This window comes from Bacillus rossius, chromosome 8 (assembly GCF_032445375.1).
Source record: "Bacillus rossius redtenbacheri isolate Brsri chromosome 8, Brsri_v3, whole genome shotgun sequence".
NCBI lineage: Eukaryota > Metazoa > Arthropoda > Insecta > Phasmatodea > Bacillidae > Bacillus > Bacillus rossius.
The window spans coordinates 18,612,065-18,633,989 of NC_086336.1; the positions used below are offsets into that span (position 1 = coordinate 18,612,065).

At 51.2% G+C, this 21,925-nt stretch overlaps 1 protein-coding gene across 1 annotated transcript in view; it reads left to right on the forward strand.

The window, feature by feature from the left end:
• Positions 1-10,249: 10,249 nt before the first annotated feature.
• Positions 10,250-21,925, forward strand: part of LOC134535555 (ciliary microtubule inner protein 2C-like) — a 28,192-nt gene continuing 16,516 nt past the window's right edge. Inside the window, exon 1 of the mRNA XM_063374729.1 lies at positions 10,250-11,036. The gene's annotated coding sequence lies outside the window, so the exon portion shown is untranslated. The remainder of the gene's footprint in view (positions 11,037-21,925) is intronic.

Below are 21,925 nucleotides of genomic sequence, written 5' to 3' on the forward strand. Positions count from 1 at the left end.
ACACACAGTCGAACCTGCTTCGAAAGAACATGTCCATTACGCTAATACTAAGTGGAAACACATCGGAACTGTGTTCAACACACTTCCCACCGATCGACGTAAGTGATGGGTTATGGCAACTCGCTCTCGTGGATTTTACCGTACACAATTCTATCCCCAAGGTGGACGAAAACAACTGGATATTTAGGTACAAGCTGAAGAATTAAGAGATGACGCGAGAGATCAAATTACCTATAGGTTCCTACAAAGTATTAGACTTTGAAACATATATCAAACAACACCTACCCACAGACGTAACATTTTCGTTGAAAGGTAGTCCAAACACTCTACAATGCATATTGCAAAGCAATGCACAAATCGACTGCTTTGGCGACTGCTCCCTAGCCCCGATGCTTGGTTTCGAACCGGAAGTCTACGAGGCGAATATAATTCACGAGTCGACCCAGCCTGTAAACGTGATGCCGGTAAATGTGATTAGAATCACAGCGAATATCATTGGCCACAGCTTCCTTAATGGAAAACCAAACAGTACGATACACGTATTTTCCCCGAACGTTCCTCCAGGATATAAGCTCAGTGATACGCCTCAAACACTCATCTACAATCCGGTTAACGTGCAACAAATACGAGAGTTGGTTATTAGAGTGGTAGACCAGAACGGTAAATTAATCAACTTTAGAAACGAGGTGATTACACTGACGACAGTCGTCGTACCCTCCCAGATACAGAGGCCGTACCTGGCCACCGACGCGGGCCTGAGGGGGCCTGTTTTCCCCCCCAGTGAACCCCAGTGTGTGCGACGGCCAGGGACGCACCCGCGTGCGCCCTAGCATGCCAACGAGTGTTTTTTTCTATGTGACTTTATCTTTTATTTCAGTGTGTATATATTTGTAAACGATTAAGGGATTTGAATGTGTGTAATTAACTTATTTTATTTATTATTCATTGTGCAAGTTCGCTGTGTAATTAATGTCTCGTGTATGTCTTTGTAAATAATTCAATAACTTTTTCTGAAGTGTTTCGCCGTAGTATGTAATTGCAGCCTGGCGCGCCGCGGGACGGAGCTCTCTCCCACGCCGGCCGATTTTCCCCTCCCTCCCCGCCACCCGCGGGCGCCGGCCCGCGGGCGAGCGGGGAGAGGCAGTCGCGTCCTGGTCTCGAGCGGAGACAGACGTGTTCGTTGCTCCGCGAGCCGCGCACGTTGCGCTCGGGATTGAACGTTCGCTCAGTCCGCAGTCGGTCACGGCAGCTGAGCTGCCACCGCGAATCAGCTTAGCATTGTTAACTTACGAGTCATCGGGAGACGTGTCTAGCGGGCAGTTTCTACAACGCGAACGTGGTGCTACGAGTCTCTGAACTTTTCGCCGTCCACGGAACATTACGTAACGGGCCGCGTATGTACAGCGTTCCGTCTTCGGGCCCTTTCTCACTGGGTCAGCCTAGCATTAATAAACTTTACGATTCGCGCCGAAACGTATTTGAGAACCGCCCCGTCATCAGGGAGTCCGTGTCGCCGTGGTAGGGCACTTGTTCCGCGACGGTTCCGCCAGGCTGCGGCAGGACTTTATAAGCGTTAATAAAAGACGGCTCGTGAAATTCGTTAATGCCGTGTTCTGCTTGCGACAACCTACCAACATTCCTCGCAATCACTTCACTCTCCCTCCAGGTCCCGCCTTTCCCGGTCCCGGCCACGTTGGCCTGGACCCACACCTCTCCGACGAGGGCAGTACGGGCATAACAGGACATTTATTTCAACGGGAAAACGGGGACCTGAAGCCGAGGGACGTCATTTGGCGCCCAACTAGTGTGGCCGTAAGCATACGCAAGCGCACGCAAGCGCACGCAAGCGCACGCAAGCGCGCAGGTGCAGGACAGAACGGAAGCAGGTGCGGCTGCGCGGCGTGGGAGCGGCTCGAATTCGAGACGTCGCGCCGGCGCGCCGGCGGGAGATAACGCAGCGCGGGAACGGCGCGAACACGAGACGTTTCGGCGAGAGATAGCGCGTCGTGGGGGACAGAAATACAAGACGGCGGTGCAGCGGTATCCCGGACTGAAGATAACGCGCTGGGGAGGATCGTATTGTATTACTGGGGGAGATTGTGTTCACGATCCGCGGATCAGTAGCACAGGAGGACAGGATGGCGTGGAAACAGGCGGGACAAGAAAGATACGATCTAATCAGTTTCGAAACGGACTTGTGTGAGGAGGGAGACTCCGCGAAAATGGACGTAAAAAACGAGGTTTGCGGGTCCGGCGGCGCGGCCGAGGGCGCAAACAGCACGGACAGCACAGTTGAGGACAGTAAACGGGAACAGGGGGACAGGCACGCGGACGCAGATGGGCCGGTAGTGCGGTACGTGAGCACGCAGTTTGAGTTGCCAGAGTTTGCGGGGAGAGACAACGAGGACCCGCGGGAGTTTTTGCGGGAGTGTGAACACCTCCTAAAACTGTACGAAGTGCGACGGGCGGAGTGGACGCCGCGAGTGGCGGGACAGCTCCGCGGCGAGGCAAGGAACTGGTGGTCAATGGCCGGGAGTTTTGATACCGAGTGGGGACATTTTGTACGCCAAGTCAAAACTAGGTTTGATAACGATCAGGCGCGGGCAATGTGTTTGCGGACATTTTATTGCCGAAACCAGGAGGAGGACGAGAGTGCAGAGCAGTTCATTTACGAGAAGTTACGCATGTTCCGCCGATTGGGGACAAGTGGGGACGTGAGTGCGGCGTTGCCAACCATTGTCGAACAATTGCTGCCAGAGTTTCGCCCCTTCATGAGGACGGCTGCTGGTCGTGACACGGAGGAGTTCGTGGCCCTCGCCCGCGTGATCGAACGTGACATGTCGCAGTGGAGGACGGCACTCAGGGGCGCGAGAGCTCCCCGTGCTCGCTCGGGGCCGCGAGGGGTCACCGTCACAGAGGTCACGGACAGTGACTTGACCGTGGTGAGCTACGCCGGCGGCGCGGGACCGCGCAGGACAACAGACCGCGGTGGCACCAGGGAACGCCCGGAACCAGCTGCGACAGGAGGAGGACGTCACGAGCGGACAGATACGAGAGAGAGGGACGAACGTCCGCCGCGATGCCGTTTTTGCCCGGACGCGTACCATTGGCATCGCCTCTGCCCCACCAGAGCCGCGTGGGAGGAGGCGCGTGAAGGCAACACGTCGCAGGCGGGAAACGCAGGACCGGGGGCGGAGGGACAACTGGGTGCCGCTCCCCGGCCCGCCAGCCACCGGCAGTCCCAGTAACTGACAGAACACGTCGACCACCACCGGCGCCTACCGCACTAACGTCCTGTATGCCGCCGGGAAGCAGGGGACAACGGGACTACTCCTCATCAGCTGTCCCCATGCCGAGGCAACTGCGGGGACAGCTGACTGCCGGCGCCACCACCGCGGCCCTGAGGCCGGGTATACCAGGGCCGGACCAGCCGCCTCGTCGACACGCCGTCGACGGGGTGGACAACCAGAGCGTCAGCGCAGGCATCCCGCCGGCCATCTCCGTGCAGGGACAGCTGACTGCCGGCGCCACCACCGCGGCCCTGAGGCCGGTTATACCAGGGCCGGACCAGCCGCCTCGTCGACACGCCGTCGACGGGGTGGACAATCAGAGCATCAGCGCAGGCGTCCCGCCGGCCATCTCCGGGCAGGGACAGCTGACTGCCGGCGCCACCACCGCGGCCCTGAGGCCGGGTGTACCAGGGCCGGACCAGCCGCCTCGTCGACACGCCGTCGACGGGGTGGACAATCAGAGCATCAGCGCAGGCATCCCGCCGACCATCTCCGGGCAGGGACAGCTGACTGCCGGCGCCACCACCGCGGCCCTGAGGCCGGGTATACCAGGGCCGGACCAGCCGCCTCGTCGATACGCCGTCGACGGGGCGGACAACCAGAGCATCAGCGCAGGCATCCCGCCGGCCATCTCCGTGCAGGGACAGCTGACTGCCGGCGCCACCGCCGCGGCCCTGAGGCCGGTTATACCAGGGCCGGACCAGCCGCCTCGTCGACCTGTCGTCGACGAGGTGGACCACCGGAACGTCAACACGTCGGCGCCGGAGCGAGCCGCGGACCTCGCCGCGAGTTCCCCACGCCCGGACGGCCAGGTGGCCGGGGGCGGTGGGGGACAGACGACTGCACAGCTGGGGCAGGTCGGCCCCGAGGAGCCGGAGCTGCTGCGAATTCCCGTCCGCGCTAACGGGCGGGAGATGCTGGCCCTGGTGGACACCGCCGCCAGCCGAACCTACATCGCGGCCCACCTGGTGGGAGCGGAGGCAGTGACACCGCGGAGGGAGCTGGTGCAGCTGGCCACCAGGGATGCCGTCGTTGCAGCAGGGGGCATCACTCAGGTAACAATGAGCATCGTTGGTCACGTTAGCCACGTCGAGGCCTGGGTGGTCCCCGAGCTCCGCGAGGGGCTGATTCTGGGGGTCCCATGGCTGCACGAGGTCGACGCCACCGTGGAAGTACGAGCTGGCCGGATGCACTTCGGCACCCAGGGGCGCTGGACGGTGTACGGCGTGCACCAGGTTCCCCCCAGTCCCCCTCAGTCAGTCATTCGCCTAGAAGACCTTCAGCACGGTGTTCCAGAGGAGTACGTCGATGTCATCAACCATGTCCTCACCTCTCAGGCACAGGTATTTGCGGCCGCGGACCGGCTACGACGGACAAACGTGACGGAGCACCGGATACCGATGGTACCGCACCGCCCTCCCTTTGAGAAGGTATACGGATTTGGCATCCGGGAACGGGAGGCCATACAGACTCAAATTGACGAGATGTTACGTGACGGGGTAGTGGAACCCAGCACCTCCCCGTATAACTCACGGGTGGTGCTGGCCACCAAGAAAGACGGAAGTCTACGCTTTTGCGTAAACTTCAAGGCGATAAACAAACTGACCATCCCCGCCCCGCCCCCGCAGATCAATATCACAGACGCACTGGCAGGACTGGGGGACGCCACTATTTTCACGACACTAGACTTAAAATCAGGCTACTGGCAGGTGCCGGTATGTCTGGAGGACCGCCCTAAGACGGCATTTACGGCACCAGACGGTCGACGTTACCAGTTCTGCGCCATGCCGTTTGGTCTCATGGACGCCCCTGCCACGTTCCAGGCCCTGATGGTACGTGTTCTGGATGGGTACATTGGTGAGTTCGCCAGTGCCTATCTGGACGACGTTATCATCTGGTCCAGGACGTGGGAGGAACACGCGCACCATCTGGCATTGGTGCTAGAACGTATGGCCAGACACGGACTGACGTGCGCCCCAAAGAAATGCCACATTGGGGCCACGGAAATAGAGTTCCTAGGACACATAGTGACGGCGGAGGGGTGCCGCCCCCGACCTGAGCAGTTGGAGCTAATAGAGGGAAAGGGGGCACCGAAGACCAGGAAGCAGCTCCAGAAGCTGCTGGGGCTGCTCAACTGGCTGCGGTCCTTCGTCCCCGACTTCGCCACGGTGACGGCCCCGATGACGGACCTACTGTCGCCGAAGACTAAGTTCCGGTGGACCCCCGCCGCGGACGAGGCCTTGCGACAGGTGAAGCGCCGGTTCAGGAACTGTCACACGCTCTCACGCCTGGTGCCCAGCCGCCCCATCTTCATCCAGACGGATGCGAGTCAGGAGGGGATGGGGGCGGTGTTGTACCAGATGGATGACCGGGGCGAGAGGCGCGTGATCGAGTACGCCAGCGCCAAGTTTGGGCAGGCTGAGCGGAAGTATCACGTGAATGAGCAAGAGTGCCTTGCGGTGGTCTGGGCCCTACAGAGGTACCGTCACCACGTCGAGGGCCGCTCATTCACGCTGAGAACCGACAGCCAATGCCTCCGCTGGTTGGACTCCGCTCAGGGCCGGAAGTCTAAGTTCACTCGGTGGGCCATGCTGATCCAGGAATTCTCGTTCACGGTCGAGCACATTCCTGGACGTGAAAATCAGTTGGCCGACGAGTTGTCCCGGAATCCGGACCCTGAGAATGAGTTCCACGACGACCAGGGCTGGGAGGAAGTGCTCCTCCCTGAGCGTGAGCGCGGGGTAGAGGACTCGGTGCCGCGACCGTGCGCGTTGTACGCGCTGACAAGCCCCACTGCTCCTGCACCTGACGCGCGACCCGAGACTATGACTGACCTGCTGGCGTGGGTCCACGCGGCGCAACTCCGGGACCCCGACACCCGGACCCGACTGACAGAGTGTGGGGAGGGGGTGATACCGGGCTGCCGGAGCCTGAACGGGGTGCTCCAGACCAGGGGGGCTCACAGGTCGAGCGGGTGGCGGACCCACGTGCCGCCCGAGGCCAGGCGCTGGGTCCTGAGCTACCTGCATGACCACCCCCTGGCGGGACACCCGGGCGCGGAGCAGACGCTGCGTGAGGTCAGACGGACGTTCCGCTGGCCTGGCGACGCGGCAGAAGTAAGACGCTACGTGCGGGCCTGCCTGCGTTGCCAGGAGCGGAAGTCCAGGCGACCCGACGGCAAGGAGCAGCAGGTCCCACGACGGCCCCGGAATCCCTTCCACACTGTGGCGGTGGATATTATGGGGCCGTATCCTCGCACGTCCCGTGGTCGGCGATTCATTGTTGTGGTCACGGATGTCTTCACCCGCTGGGCGGAGGCGTTCGCAGTACCAAACGTGAAGGCCGGCACCGTGATTGCCCTGCTCGAGCGCGAGTTCTTCCCGCGATACGGGTACCCCGCGGTCCTGCTGACGGACAACGGGGTGCAGTTCACGGGGAGAAGCTGGCGAGTGTCCTGCGCGGGTTGGGGGGTGGAGCATCACACGACGCCCACCTACCATCCGCGCGCGAATCCGACCGAAAGGCGGAATCAGGACATTAAAACTCAGCTGCGCATCCGGTTGGACGAGGACCACACCAAGTGGGACCTGCACCTGCCGACGCTGCTGTTTTGCCTGCGCCGTCGGACGAACGCGGTCACGGGCCATTCCCCCGCTGAACTGGTGCAGGGCCGGAACCTCGCCCTGCCCGGGGAAGCGCGCGCAACCCCCGACTTGCACAACATGACCACGGACGATCTGCGCGAAGACGCCCGACGTCGCCAAGCTGACTACCTGACTAGACGTACGCCGCAGACGTACCAGCCCCCAGCACGACTAGAGCCTGGCCAGCAGGTGTTTGTTAAGTGTCATCACCTGTCGGCTGGCGAGCGGGGCTTTTGCGCCAGTCTGGCTCCTAAGTGGGCGGGGCCACAGGAGATCGTAGACAGACTGGGCACCACCTCGTACCTCGTGCGTCGCGCCGACGGACGGACAACTAAGGTGCACAGGGACGACATTCGACTGATAGGCGACCCGCACGACGAGTACGACCACGACGACAGCGGACCAGTGGACGGTGACGAGGCCGAGGATGACGTCACCGAAGGTGTACTGGCCGACCTCGGCGCCCCTGTGGTGGTACCGCCGGAGCCGGACCTGGGACGTCGACGGGGACACGCCCACCCCAGGTCACTGCGGGGGGTTGGCAGGAACGTTGACAGGGACGACGACACACGGGACGGGACCGATGACAACGTCGCAGTAGGAGTCCTGGTCGACCTCGATGACCCCGTGGTGACGCCACCGGAGCCGGATCAGGGACGTCGACGAGGACACGCCCACCCCAGGTCACTGCGGGGGGTGGGCAGGAACGTTGACAGGGACGACGACACACGGGACAGGACCGATGACAACGTCGCAGTAGGAGTCCTGGTCGACCTCGGTGACCCCGTGGTGACGCCACCGGAGCCGGATCAGGGACGTCGACGAGGACACGCCCACCCCAAGTCACTGCGGGGGGTTGGCAGGAACGTTGACAGGGACGACGACACCTGGGGCACGACACATGGACGGGCCCCCACGACGACACCGACTCAGCCTCCTACGAGGGGACAGCAAAAGGGGAACGGTGGTTGGCAACTGGCAAGAGGGGGCGGGGAACGGACGCCCGTCAGAAGGGGCGGAAGGGGTCCGCGTGGCGCAAGCATGGCAGAGCTGGAGCGCTTTGTGGACCGGGTGCTCCCGCCTGATGACGTCAGCGCCTACGCCAACGACACTGATGGACCGCTCATCGAGGACGTAACACATGACAACACTGCTCAGGGCGACCTGGTCGACCTGAGTGAACCAGTGGTGACGTTGCCGGAGCCTACCCAGAGACGTGGACGGAGGTACGTCCACTCCTGGGAACGGCGGGTGACGGGGACGGACGTGAGCAAGGACGTGACAGACGGGGTAACGGTCCGGCTCCTCAGTGGGGAGGGCGATGTCGACAGGGCCCAGCAGGTGGTCCTGGACTTGCCTTCCGGGGAGCCGAGGATGACCGCTCACGCGGGGAGGGGACCGGCGTTGCGCCGGTCCACGCGTGAGAAGACGGCCCCCCACTACCTCCGGGACTACGAGTGGGGGAGTCAGCGCAAACCCCGCGACGTAAGACAAACGACCGACGGGGGGTTACGCTGCAGCGTGATGCAGCTCCTGCCCCAGTTTGCCCGACCCGGACGGAATGACGTGACGAGCTCCGACGACCAGACAAGTGGCCGGACGCGGACGCGGCTGCCGGTCTAGGTCGGCGTCGGGGGCCAGGACGGCCTCGGGAGAGGGGGGGCATATGACGACAGTCGTCGTACCCTCCCAGATACAGAGGCCGTACCTGGCCACCGACGCGGGCCTGAGGGGGCCTGTTTTCCCCCCCAGTGAACCCCAGTGTGTGCGACGGCCAGGGACGCACCCGCGTGCGCCCTAGCATGCCAACGAGTGTTTTTTTCTATGTGACTTTATCTTTTATTTCAGTGTGTATATATTTGTAAACGATTAAGGGATTTGAATGTGTGTAATTAACTTATTTTATTTATTATTCATTGTGCAAGTTCGCTGTGTAATTAATGTCTCGTGTATGTCTTTGTAAATAATTCAATAACTTTTTCTGAAGTGTTTCGCCGTAGTATGTAATTGCAGCCTGGCGCGCCGCGGGACGGAGCTCTCTCCCACGCCGGCCGATTTTCCCCTCCCTCCCCGCCACCCGCGGGCGCCGGCCCGCGGGCGAGCGGGGAGAGGCAGTCGCGTCCTGGTCTCGAGCGGAGACAGACGTGTTCGTTGCTCCGCGAGCCGCGCACGTTGCGCTCGGGATTGAACGTTCGCTCAGTCCGCAGTCGGTCACGGCAGCTGAGCTGCCACCGCGAATCAGCTTAGCATTGTTAACTTACGAGTCATCGGGAGACGTGTCTAGCGGGCAGTTTCTACAACGCGAACGTGGTGCTACGAGTCTCTGAACTTTTCGCCGTCCACGGAACATTACGTAACGGGCCGCGTATGTACAGCGTTCCGTCTTCGGGCCCTTTCTCACTGGGTCAGCCTAGCATTAATAAACTTTACGATTCGCGCCGAAACGTATTTGAGAACCGCCCCGTCATCAGGGAGTCCGTGTCGCCGTGGTAGGGCACTTGTTCCGCGACGGTTCCGCCAGGCTGCGGCAGGACTTTATAAGCGTTAATAAAAGACGGCTCGTGAAATTCGTTAATGCCGTGTTCTGCTTGCGACAACCTACCAACATTCCTCGCAATCACTTCACTCTCCCTCCAGGTCCCGCCTTTCCCGGTCCCGGCCACGTTGGCCTGGACCCACACCTCTCCGACGAGGGCAGTACGGGCATAACAGGACATTTATTTCAACGGGAAAACGGGGACCTGAAGCCGAGGGACGTCAACACTACACTTACATTTTAAAAAAGTATGGGGGTAAGATACTTTGGTTTGCATAAAGGGGCAGGGGTGAGCAAGCATAGAGCCAGTACGAAAGCAAACATCAAGCGGTTAACACCTGTCAACGTGAGGTTCCTAGAAAAATTAGGTTTCAAGGTATTTCCAAATGGAATATAGTATACTCGATGTTCAACAGTCACCGCAGTTTGACGATGCAGTCTTAAAATGTGAAATGCACACGTACAAACCATACATTGCGGGACCGTACGAGCCAAGTTCCAAGATAGTTATAGCAATACAAAATTCTGACGTGTATACGCACATTGCTAAATCATTTCGGCGAATTTGCGGTGCATTCACGAAACCAAACGGGCAGAAACCAGACACTGCAGAAATCGTAAACAATGGTATACTACATTATGATAAACCGAATATCATTAGAACTTAACAGTGTGAAAATCGACGAGGTGCGCAAAGTTGGAATTGTGACAAAGGTGAAAAACTATTTATCGTGCATACGTTGACGCCAAACATTAGTGCTCCTCGAATCCGCACAGACCGCTATGGCGCATCGCCGCCTCGCCCCGAGCGTGTGCGACGTGAACGCACCTGGGTGCAGGGTGGTGCAACGCCTCGAACGTAAGCTGCCCTGCCTAATCGACTGTCGCCCGCGCGAAAGTCGACCAAGGGGGTACTGTTAGGTGACCTGATTACCTGGACTTTGAAATTAACATTCAGCACTCTAAAAAACAATATTAATTAAGTAATGACTATGCTTAAATATTAATTGTAATTCTGGACTTTAGCGCGATCAGGCGGCGTGCATGGCCCGGGATTACTTTTGCACACGACACGTTTTCGCGGGAGCGAGGCTGGGGAGTCGTGCGGACGTCACAGCCATCGCCAGTTAATCACCGCCCTCCAAGGAGACAAGACGCGAGTCGCCCGCGGAGCTTCTCGACCTCCGCCCTTGCCATCTCTCTCGGAATTGCGTGAGTTTTCAGCACATCAGAAACGTGTCCTGTAGAGGCGGCTCCCAGTAAGCGGGTCATGCACGACGCAGCGCATGTATAGCGTGCCTGACAATAAACCACTTTGAATCGCGCCCCGCGTATTTGTTACAACGCCCTTAGTATAGCGTCCCTGGTGGCTAAAACAGCCGGGGGTAACTCTGACGGAACGACCCTTACTGCCTGCCGGCCACGTGGCGACGTCACGCCCTGAGTCAAGAGTCTCGGCTACGCACTAGCACGTAGCTATTATTGCTAGTTGGCGCCCAGAAGCAACTCCACACCCTCAACATCACCTTGGCAGAAGGCAGAAGGCGTCAACGTGATGAAAAAGCCGTAAGTAAGATGGCGGGATGGTGTACGGACGGCGATTACAGTTTACCACTTACAGCGCAAGGCAAGTTTGAAATATGCGTCCCACTGAACCAGTTGCTAGGTTTTGCAGAAGACTACAAACAAATATTAATAAATTGTAAACAAACGCTCCTTATAATCACAGCAAACAGTTATATTAACGCTATAATGTACACAAGCGATCAGCCACAGCAAGTGACATTAAGTTTGCAATCTATCGACTGGATTGTTCTGCATGTAACGGTAAGCCCCGCCCAGCGCACACGGCTGTTGAAAATGATTGAAAAAGGCCGTGACATAGATATGGCTTTCAGATTGTTGGAAGTAGAAGTTTACCCGAGTTTACCACCATCACAGAGTGTCAGTTGGGCTGTAAAATCTAGCTACACAGGCATATGCAATTATTCTACACGATAGATTAGTATCGTACAACCCGAGGGATCAAAGTATTAAAATAATGAGCTAAACGCGATGTATGTTCAGTCGTATCTCAGCTGCCATGGCGAATTGTGTTAACCTTCAAGGCTTCTTTTCACAGCATGGGTTTATCGTTAAGGAAGTTAGCATTGCAGACTCGGAAGGTAATGTGATTGCGTGCTCGTTTCAACCACCATTTGATTGGGAACATTTAATTAGAAAGCATCAATGAACAAATACATGGCTCACCAACAACTTCCACAATCTGAATTGGGAAGACGGAATATTTCCCTACACAAGTCTGCCAAACATATTGGCGGCGCACCTGAGTGGAACTATAATAGTCGCCGGGGCCGAACAGAAACGTTGGCTAGCTAAACATTGTCGCAAACATGTTCGCATAGTGGACGTTCAAAGTGAATATGGCTGCCCATCATTAAAGATATTAGATAAATCGTACAGCAACAACCGGAGAGGTACAAGACCGGTATCGTCGCGCCACAATACAGCGCTGCTCAGAGCATGGATGGTTGAAAACATTGCCCGGAACAATGAGAAAGCGGAAATGTCAGAGGAGGAGGAGGGGTAGGTCCAAGGTCGCAGCAAGCAGCGAGAGCGTAAAAAAACAATAACAGGGGACGACCAGATGTCGGTATAAATATAGCTCGGTGGTCCAGAGCTGACCAGTAAACGATAGCGCACACCCGTTGGGAATGACGTTTGACCCATCAGCACACTACCTGGAGGTAACGCCGGGCTTCCGCCGCGTGCAGTGTGTCACCCCGGACGGTCAGTTTCAGCTACACGTATGCAACTTTGATCATCATTGGGTGAGTGACTGCGATGAGGAGAACTCAGACATCCTCGAGACGCCCTGCAAGCTGTCAGACTGTGTCGTACACCATATACAGCCAGATACTACTTTCCCCACAACGCTAGAAGAACTTAAGGCAGCAGCCGACACGGAAACTATAAGCTTAATCTCCGATTATTCCTCCGTAACGTGTGAACTGACACGCATCACGAAGCCAGAGACTATCGTTCGTTGGGTAGAGCGGTGTGGTGGTTTTATTCACTGCACCATATATGGTAATCATAGATGGTACACATCGTGCAGCTTCCTACAGTGTAGACTCTACCGCTTCAAACCCCTCGTGTAAAATGCTACTTAACCGCAAACCATACAGGACTCTGAGCGAAGCGGTCGCAGCAAGACTTAATGTTGGGCGCTGGGATGAAGATAATATACCTGACGCTATAGACATACACGATGATCCTATTTTCTACCCGCTGTGGAATCTTCCGCCAGACCCAACACATCGTGAAAGGCAGGCATGCACTATGTTTGACCCTACAGAAAAAAGATACATGCTTACCCATGCGGGTTTGCATTGTATAGAATACAGAATACGCTTCTTTGATACAAACAATCCAAACATTATTTTCACCTTCACATACCTCGAGTACTGCAGAGACAACACGCATTTCCGATTGAGGTGGGAACCGAAACGACCATATAATACTGTGCGACATGTGAGCGTGTTTCAGTGTGAGGATAAAGACTGTATTGTCCATTTGAGCCATCCTCATGCACGCTTCCCATGCACGCATCACGATCTCGAAGCATCCAGAATACCTGCTGAAGAATCCGGTTATGTCGAGTCGTGTACCGGATCGTCACATTGTCGCTATGACCTGCAATTACCAACAAGATGGATACAAACGCATAACACGCCTTGTAGTCATCATTTGTGTCCAGTGGGGCGAGCCTACATATTAAAATTAAACAACTTCTCAGTGCCTTCGTATCTAAATACCCAAGTAACAGGTCGTGCACCGACACGTTGCCGTTTGATGCCACTCCTCCTCATGCAATGAACTGTTCAGAGTGCTGTTATTGCATAATACATTTAATTATCCATCTGGTAAATATTGTTTTAAATAGACACGCAGGTCCGTGCGTGAACAGTCGTGCAGAAACAGTGACAGTGTGAAGATGGCTAGCTTTAATCCCCGGAACACGTATCCAGATGTAACTCCAGGCATAGGCAGTGTAGAGTATAGCGAGTGGAGTCAGGGCGCGTTGAGACATGTTACGGAAGAATGTGACTCTACCATCCACTCGAAACATATACACTACCTAAGACCGGACGACCTGCCTCTAGAAGTGATTCCTTGCCTCGGCTTCGGAGAGTGCTGCGTTAGTATGCTACGCAACGATACAACTCTACCCGCAACAAGTGAAGAGGTCTACGCACACGCCTTCGATCTACCAGCTACGCAGCCGCCATTGCCTGCCTGCAGCCAGACTTCACCGCCGCCGTCGTCGGTAGAGCCGAGACGCCGACGTCGCCCTTCCTCCCGCAGAGCGCGGGGCCTTGATGAGAGCGACATAGGTCTGGCGGTGAGCAATGACCACTACCAAGCATTGGACGAAAGAGTGTTAGACATTGCCAGAACCACACTGCGCAAATTGCTTACAGACCTTATAAAGAAAATATAATGTCTTTCAGTGTAATTTAACTATATTTTATGCGTAAAATTGATTTCAGTGTAATTAAACTTACATTGTTTATATGTAAAATTAATTTCAGTGTAATTTAACTTACATTTTTTATACATAAAAATTGTTTATACGTAAAAATTGATTTCAGTGTAATTTAACTTACATTGCTTTATATGTATTATTGATTTCAGTGTAATTTAACTTAATATCTTTATACATAATACGTAACTGTTGTTAATACCGTTTTTAAAAAAATCATTTAATACAATAATTGGTTTGTAACTCTAACCCAACAGGTGTGGGCTATCATTGACTAATAATAAAAATGTCTCTATGTATTTTTTTCTTTCTACTTAGCCCTGAACACCTCATTAGGAACTTCACACTTGACCCTGAAAACCACATAAATATTTTTTATGAACTAATGTGTTCACACATAATTTTGTCTTAAGACGAAAAACATCTGTGTGACGTACATGTTTACGGATGTGTGGCCAACCCGGACAGACCTAGCTGGACATGCTTAAATATCGCCGGCGGGAGGTGAATGCATGAATTTGATGTCTGTGCATGCTACGTGAGGTAAGTCTCTACTGCAACACGCTTGATTCAACTTACAAGACTTCTGTTACTTCTATTACACATTTGTTTAGTTATCATGTCTCTACGCGAGGCGTAACCCCTCCCCGACTACGGGGCGGGGAGCGTTAATGACAGGCTCCCCTCCCCTCCCCGACTGTGGGAGGGGTAAGGTCCGCCCACGGAGCGGAGGGGAGCACTTTTACGACGCGCGCAGAGTAACATTTTCACGTAGCTTGGGAGGGAATTGCGCTCAGTCGCTCTTACGGCATTACATATACACATAGCTTGGGCTTCACTCAGTATACACAGGACCGTTTCCTTTAATATTTACAGGAAAATGATTTTTTTTATGTTTCCAGAAAGTTATTTGTATCGCTGAACGTAACTTCCCATCTATCCCCTCCTAACCATGTCTACTCCCCCCGAGGCGAAGCGACTCCGTCCCAGTGAGGCTTCCACGTCGGACACTCGCGACAGCGCGCAGGTGTCCGGGGTGGAGCCGCGTGAAGCTGGCGACTTGCCTCCCCTGCAGAGTGTTATCTTGGAATCCGCTTTTGCTAACCGGATAGTGGACTTTCAGATCGGTAATGATGTTGAGTCTATTGATCCCGATTTGGACCGGTTTATACAGTAATGTAGGGTTCCCTTTCTGGCCTTAACTTCCGTTTTGATACGCCCCTTTAAAGTTTACATTTCACTCTCGGCTTCATTTGTTAAGGAATCTGTGAAAGGAGGCGAGAGTGAGACATTTCATTTTACAACCCACTCAGCCGCGGTAATGCTCTCTGATGAGGTAGGGGAAATCTATGATTCAGTATTCATTCTGGAAATCAATAGGAACGTTAGCGATTTCGCTGCTTGTGGCAGTGGGTGGGCTCTACAGCGATTGATTAACATGGATGTACATGTTTCAAGCTATAGAGCTTTCACTGTTGGCGCGCCGCACACGAAATTACCGACATTTTTGTCCAATAGGAAAGCTTGTATCAATATTGATTGTCCCGAGCATCATTGTTTTCTGTATGCCGTTATGGCAGGTGTGATGCCGGCGTAAGTCAATGTTAGCCGAGCCAGTTCGTATCCGGATCCACTTGTGGCTTTCAAAACGTCTGGTTTGAGTTTCCCGTCTGCTATCCATCAGATTAAAACATTCGAGAGGAATAATAATATTTCCGTTAACGTTTATGCATGCGTATACAGTAAGGGTAATATTGTTTATGAATGTTTTAGTGGCAAATCTGAATCCTCTATCCAACCTCTTCGCATATCCTGAGCGAAGAGCGAGGCATGTAAATATTTTAGCGATTCGTTCTAGTGACGCGACAGAGCACCTACACTTTGTAACAATTAAGAGTCTGTCCAGATTATTATGTTCCCAACTGTCAAAGTCTAATCATAAGAAATGGATTTGCGAGCGCTGTCTTCAATACTTTACAAGTGAAGACAGGTTAACTTCACACACTGTTCTCTGCAGCCAGCATCAAGCAGTGTGTTCCTGTTTCCCTACAGAGGAGAACAAATATTTACAATTTACAACTATTGCAAAACAGGATCGCCTCGGCTTTATTGCGTACTGTGACACCGAGTCATAACTTAAGCCGATATCCACCTGTTTACCCGGTGATGAGATATCTAATACCACATGGGTAAACGGACATGTACCATACGCATGCAGCATTTTGTTAGTGTGTGGATACGATAGCTCTTTGACCAAGTATGTGCAATTCGAGGGTGATAATTGTATTGCTGAAATGGTCGCAGAATTAGTTTCAATGACAAAGTGGGTATGTGATATTTATTCAAAGACCATTCCTGTTAAGACACCGACTCCAGCCATCTCTGCAAGGCTTGCGAGTCAAACACATTGCCATATCTGTAAGAAGGTATTGGCTGGGCAGAAGGTGCTCGATCACTGGCATTTGACTGGTGAAATATGTGGTTACGCACATTCGAAATGCAACCTAGCTTTCAGGATGCAAAAGAAACAGCTTGTCGTGGTTTTTCATAATTTGCAAAATTATGATGCCCACTTTTTAATGAAACACTTAGTTTCGCGGCAGATTGCGCAGCCGGACGGCTCCTTTGTTGTGGAGAATTCCGGCGAGGTCAAAGTCCTAGGCGTAACTCTAGAGAGTTACCAATGTATTACTAAATACATACCTGTCACAGGTAATGCGCAAGGAGGCATGTGCACTGTGCATCTTAGATTTATTGATTCACTTAACTTTTTAAATTCATCTCTGGAAACTCTTGCTGGCAATCTCATGCCGGATCAGTTGAAACTCACCCGTTCAATGTTTGCGGATGACGCACAGTTTCAGTTAGCTACGTGTAAAGGTGTGTTTCCCTATGATTTTGTTAAGTCTAGTGAACAATTGCAGACTGCTTCGCTACCACCAAAGGAAGTGTTCCATAACGTATTGAGTGGCATGGACGTGAGTGATCTGGACTATACTCACGCTCAAAGGGCTTGGGACATCTTCCATTGTGCCACATTGAAAGAGTACGCACTTAGTTACCTTAAGGTGGATACTTGTTTGCTGGCCGACATATTCGAGTCGTTTCATTTCGTTTGCCTACAGCATTATTCATTAGATCTCTCTCATTACATTACCGCTCCCTCGCTCGCATGGGATGCACTTTTAATTAAAACCGGTGTGTGTCTTGAGCTTGTGACCGACTCGGACATATACCTCTTCCTAGAGTCTGCCGTTCGTGGAGGTATTACAAATGTAAGTCGACGTCATGCGAAAGCTAATAATGTTTACATGTCCAATCACAACCCGAGCCTTCCATCTTCATACATCTGCTATTTCGATGTTAACGCTCTGTATGCTCACACAATGTTGGATAAAGATTCCTGTGGGTAATTTCCAATGGGTTCCCAGGGATGAGTATACGAGTAGGGATTTCAACACCATTGACATCGATGGTGATACATCAGTTTTCGCGGAAGTAGATTTGACCTTTCCCGATGATTGTCACGATCGCCTATCAGATTTGCCTCTGGCCCCTGTGAATGGCGTACCGCCAAACTGGTGTATGAGTAAATTACTGTTAACTCTCACGCCGCATACTAAATATGTTGTCCATGCTAAAACACTGCGGCACTACGTTCAGTATGGGGCGGTCATCGGCCACGTTCACCGCGTGCTGCAGTTTGAGCAGGTGGCCTGGATGAGGGATTACATAGCCTTTAATGTTGAGCGTCGTGCCCAGGCTGCGAACCCCTTCGAGAAATCGTTTTTTTAAATTACTGTCGAACTCTGTGTATGGGAAGAGTTTAGAAAATACACTAAAGCATAAGGATATACGCATCGCTTCACGATACGATTCCATTTATGGGGCGGGTGAGCTGATTGGTCATCCGACATTCAAGGCTCGGCAAATCATCGACGAGAATTTAGTCCTCATAGAGATGCAAAAAGGGTCGATTACCTTTGATAGACCATTGTATACAGGTGTCGCCATTTTAGATTTATCAAAATTTGTTCTATACGATTTTCATTATAATTACATGCAAAAGAAATTCCCTCCACAGTCTCTGCAACTCTTGTACATGGATACAGATTCTTTAATTTACCACGTTGTGTTTGACGACATTTATGATTCAATTCGCCCCGATTTAGCTTCACGTTTTGACACTTATAATTATGCGCCAGGTAATGAGCAATGCTTCCCCTTGGTCAATAAGGGTGTAACAGGGGTGATGAAGGATGAGGCCGCTGGCAATATCATCACAGAGTTTGTTGGTCTTCGTCCGAAGCTTTACGCATTTAAGATGGAGGATGGCTCTTCTACGCGTAAGGCCAAGGGAATCAAGGCCAGCGCACTGCGTTCACTCCTGTTTCCTCAATTGCTGGCTTCGAAATTCACGGGTTCTCGCGACCCAATACCATTTCCGATCGCGAGGCCACACTGTGTTTACGGAGCATGTGACCAAGGTAGCATTGTCTTCAGGAGATGATAAGCGTTGGCTTTCTGAAGACGGTGTCAGCACTCTACCTTGGGGACATAAGGACCTACGCCTTTCCCCGGACCACGATTATCCTTTCCCTGTATGTTACGTTCAGCTATGCTGTCGTCCCCCGAGTGGTGGTTGCCTAGCACTCTAATCCTCCCACCCCTCGAACCACACACCATTGCACGTGGAGAATAACCTACTGGTATGTCACATCAGGGTGGATTGCTTTTACACATATTTTATTTTCTCTTTTACACATATAATTTATTTTCATAAATTTTATATATTTTTTATTTTCATACATTTTACAAACCTGTACGTAATTTATTTTCTTTTACACACATTATTAACATAATTTAATTTCTCTTTTACAAAGGCTACTGTAATTTTTTTTCTCTTTTACAAAAGATAACGTGATTTATTTTTTCTTTTACACACACTAACATATTTAAAAAAAATTACAAAGGCTAATGTAATTTAATTTCTCTTTTACACATGTTTACGTAATTTATTTTCTCTTTTACAAAAGTTACCTAACGTATTTTCATACTTTTACACACGTAATTTATTTTTTACACAAGTAATTTATTTTCTCTTTTACACACTTGGGTTATCGGTTTTTATGCTGTAGCTTCTGCGTGTGTATTGTTCTGCAGGTCTCCCCACAAGATGGAGGTGTCCATGCGCGAGGATTTGGCGAGCCAAATACCACCAAGGATAGCCGAATTGTTTTTCACGGAGGTGGTGGAGGGGTGCCCACATCCACAGCGGGACCTTCGGGGACGTGACCCTGGAGTTGGCTGCAGCGATGGGTCAACCGTGCGCTCGCTGTGGCCGAGGGAACTGAAGTGTTGGCGGGGCCTTCGGGGACGTGTCCCTGGGGTTGTCCACCAACCATGAATGATCGACGTTGATACTATATATGCCAATATAAATAAAACCAACGTTCATTTTTACCCTTGTGTTGTCTACATTATTTCTTTTTTCACCTCTGTATGTTTCTTATGCTTGCTCCTGTACTGTACGTAGCAATGGTCTAACCTTGAGTTCTCTGTGGTAAACACTGACATCGTCCGGGCCTACGGCCCCTGTAAGTCCGATATGCCACCGCCCAAACACCATCCACCCTCCATTCAAACCTCCCGCCTACCCGTGCGTACGTGTGCGTGCGTGTGTGCTCGCCCGGCAAGAGGGCGCTGTCGAGCCAGTGCGCCGTACCCCTAAAAACATAAATATATATAATTGTGTTGTTTGTTTAAATTCCCTAAGTGTAACGTGACGGCAGATCGGCCGGGAGGGTTTTATATACTTTTATTTTTTAACTTATATATGAGTCGTATAGTTCCAAAACCTGCCTTCTCCCCAAAAATCACAAAATGAGTTGGTGGTACTGGCACCTTCTGTTTTTGAATTCGCATCCTTTGATGTTGTCAGATTATACCAAAAAAAATCTATTCCTATTTTAAGCACCATAGCAAATCTAAGTTTTTTTTCCAAAAACTGCCTTCTCCTTTCTAAATTAGTTCCAATACATGCCTACTTCAATTTATTCCAAATGCTGCTTTATCCTCATTTTTAGAAGTCTGCCATATCCATTTCTGTTCCAAAACATGCCTATTTAAAGATTATTATTATGAAACTACCAATGGTTCAGAACAATTGTATTTTTAATAATTTTTCTTTTCTAGGCTGTACATTCTGGCTGTATTCGAATTTATCACATTCATTTGTTGCAGAAAAGAAATCATGTGTTCCTGTGCTCCTGAGTTATATCTGAAAGAAGTTTGTGCTGTGATGTAGATTAAATAGTGTTTTTCTTCATAAATCTCACATAATGGACACACATTCTGAACTAGATTTTTCTGTCATCAAAACTACAGAACGGGGGAGGAAGAGAACAAGAGATCCTGCAAAGTGGATAAAAAACATAAAGAAAGTAGAAAGGTAAGTATTGTCGCCACCAATGGGTGAAATATTATTTGCAAGCTTTTGTTTTGAAAAATCACATTATAAAACATTAATATAAATATAACTATAAAGAATATAAATACTTATTACATTTGCAATTGTACAACTCTAAAAATGTCATTTATTTTCAGATACACGTCCAAGTGTCCACCAAAGCAGCCCGAATGTGGTCACAAATCAAACGCATACAAGTGCTGCACATTGACAAAAAGGGATGTAAATCATTTCAATGCTCTTTTCTACAAGACACCAAATAAACTTGTACAGGATTATATTATTATTAAGTACTGCAGTGCATCGTTGCCGAAAAGAAAAAGGGCAGTAAAAGAAGGAAGTTCACGTAAAGGTATATCAATAACGTATTACGTTAAGAAGGCAACATTGAGACCAGGAGAACCTGTTAAGATTCCTGTCTGCCAAAAGACATTTTTAGGCATTTTAGGAGTTAAAAAGACAAGAGTACAAAACATTTGTAAGAAGCATTTCATGAAATGTGAGGTGTTGAATGAACGCCGAGGTGGGGACACCAGGTCGAAAGCTTATGAACCAAAGCGCAAATCTATTGCACAATTTATTGAGCAATTAAAACCACTTGAATCCCACTACTGCAGAGGTAAAAGCAATAGGCATTATTTACCAAGCGATTTGTCGATCAATAAACTGTGGAGAATGTATAATACCCAGTGCACTGAAGTAAGTTTGAAAGTAACAAAATCTTTTTTCAGGAATTATGTTAATAGAAACTTCAATATAGGTTTTGGCCAGCCGGCAATGGACGTTTGCTCTCAGTGTCTTCAGTTAACAGAGCAAATTAAACGTTGCCACGACAGTGAAAAGAAATCTGAGCTGATAATTAAGAAGCGAGTACATTCAATGCGAGCTAAAGCATTTTTTCAGCTTTTGAAAGAGAAAAATGAGGAAATGCTTGTTCTGTCATATGACTGCCAGAAAAATCATGTTTTGCCTAAAGTACCAGACCAGTCAGTGTACTATAGTCGACAAATATTTATATTTAATTTTACTGTTTGCAGAGGATCATCTCGAGACACACTGGATAAAGGGAATGTATTTGTTTATTGTTGGACTGAAAAGGATCATCCTAAAGGTGCGAATGAAATAGCAAGTGCTGTATATCATAATTTATGTTCATATCCTGTGGATCCTTCTGTAAATAAGGTTAGGTTATTTGCAGATGGGTGCGGGGGACAAAACAAGAATGGTATTATCGTCGGAATGCTTTCAAAGTGGCTTCTTTCTAAGGCACCAAAAAATGTGAATACCATTGAACTTATATTTCCCGTGACAGGTCATTCTTTCATGCCTGCAGATCGAGTTTTTGCTCGTATTGAGAAAGTGATTAAACGGAAGGATACGATAATTGAACCATGTGAATACATGCAGATATTTTCTGACCATGGAACTTTACATTGCCTA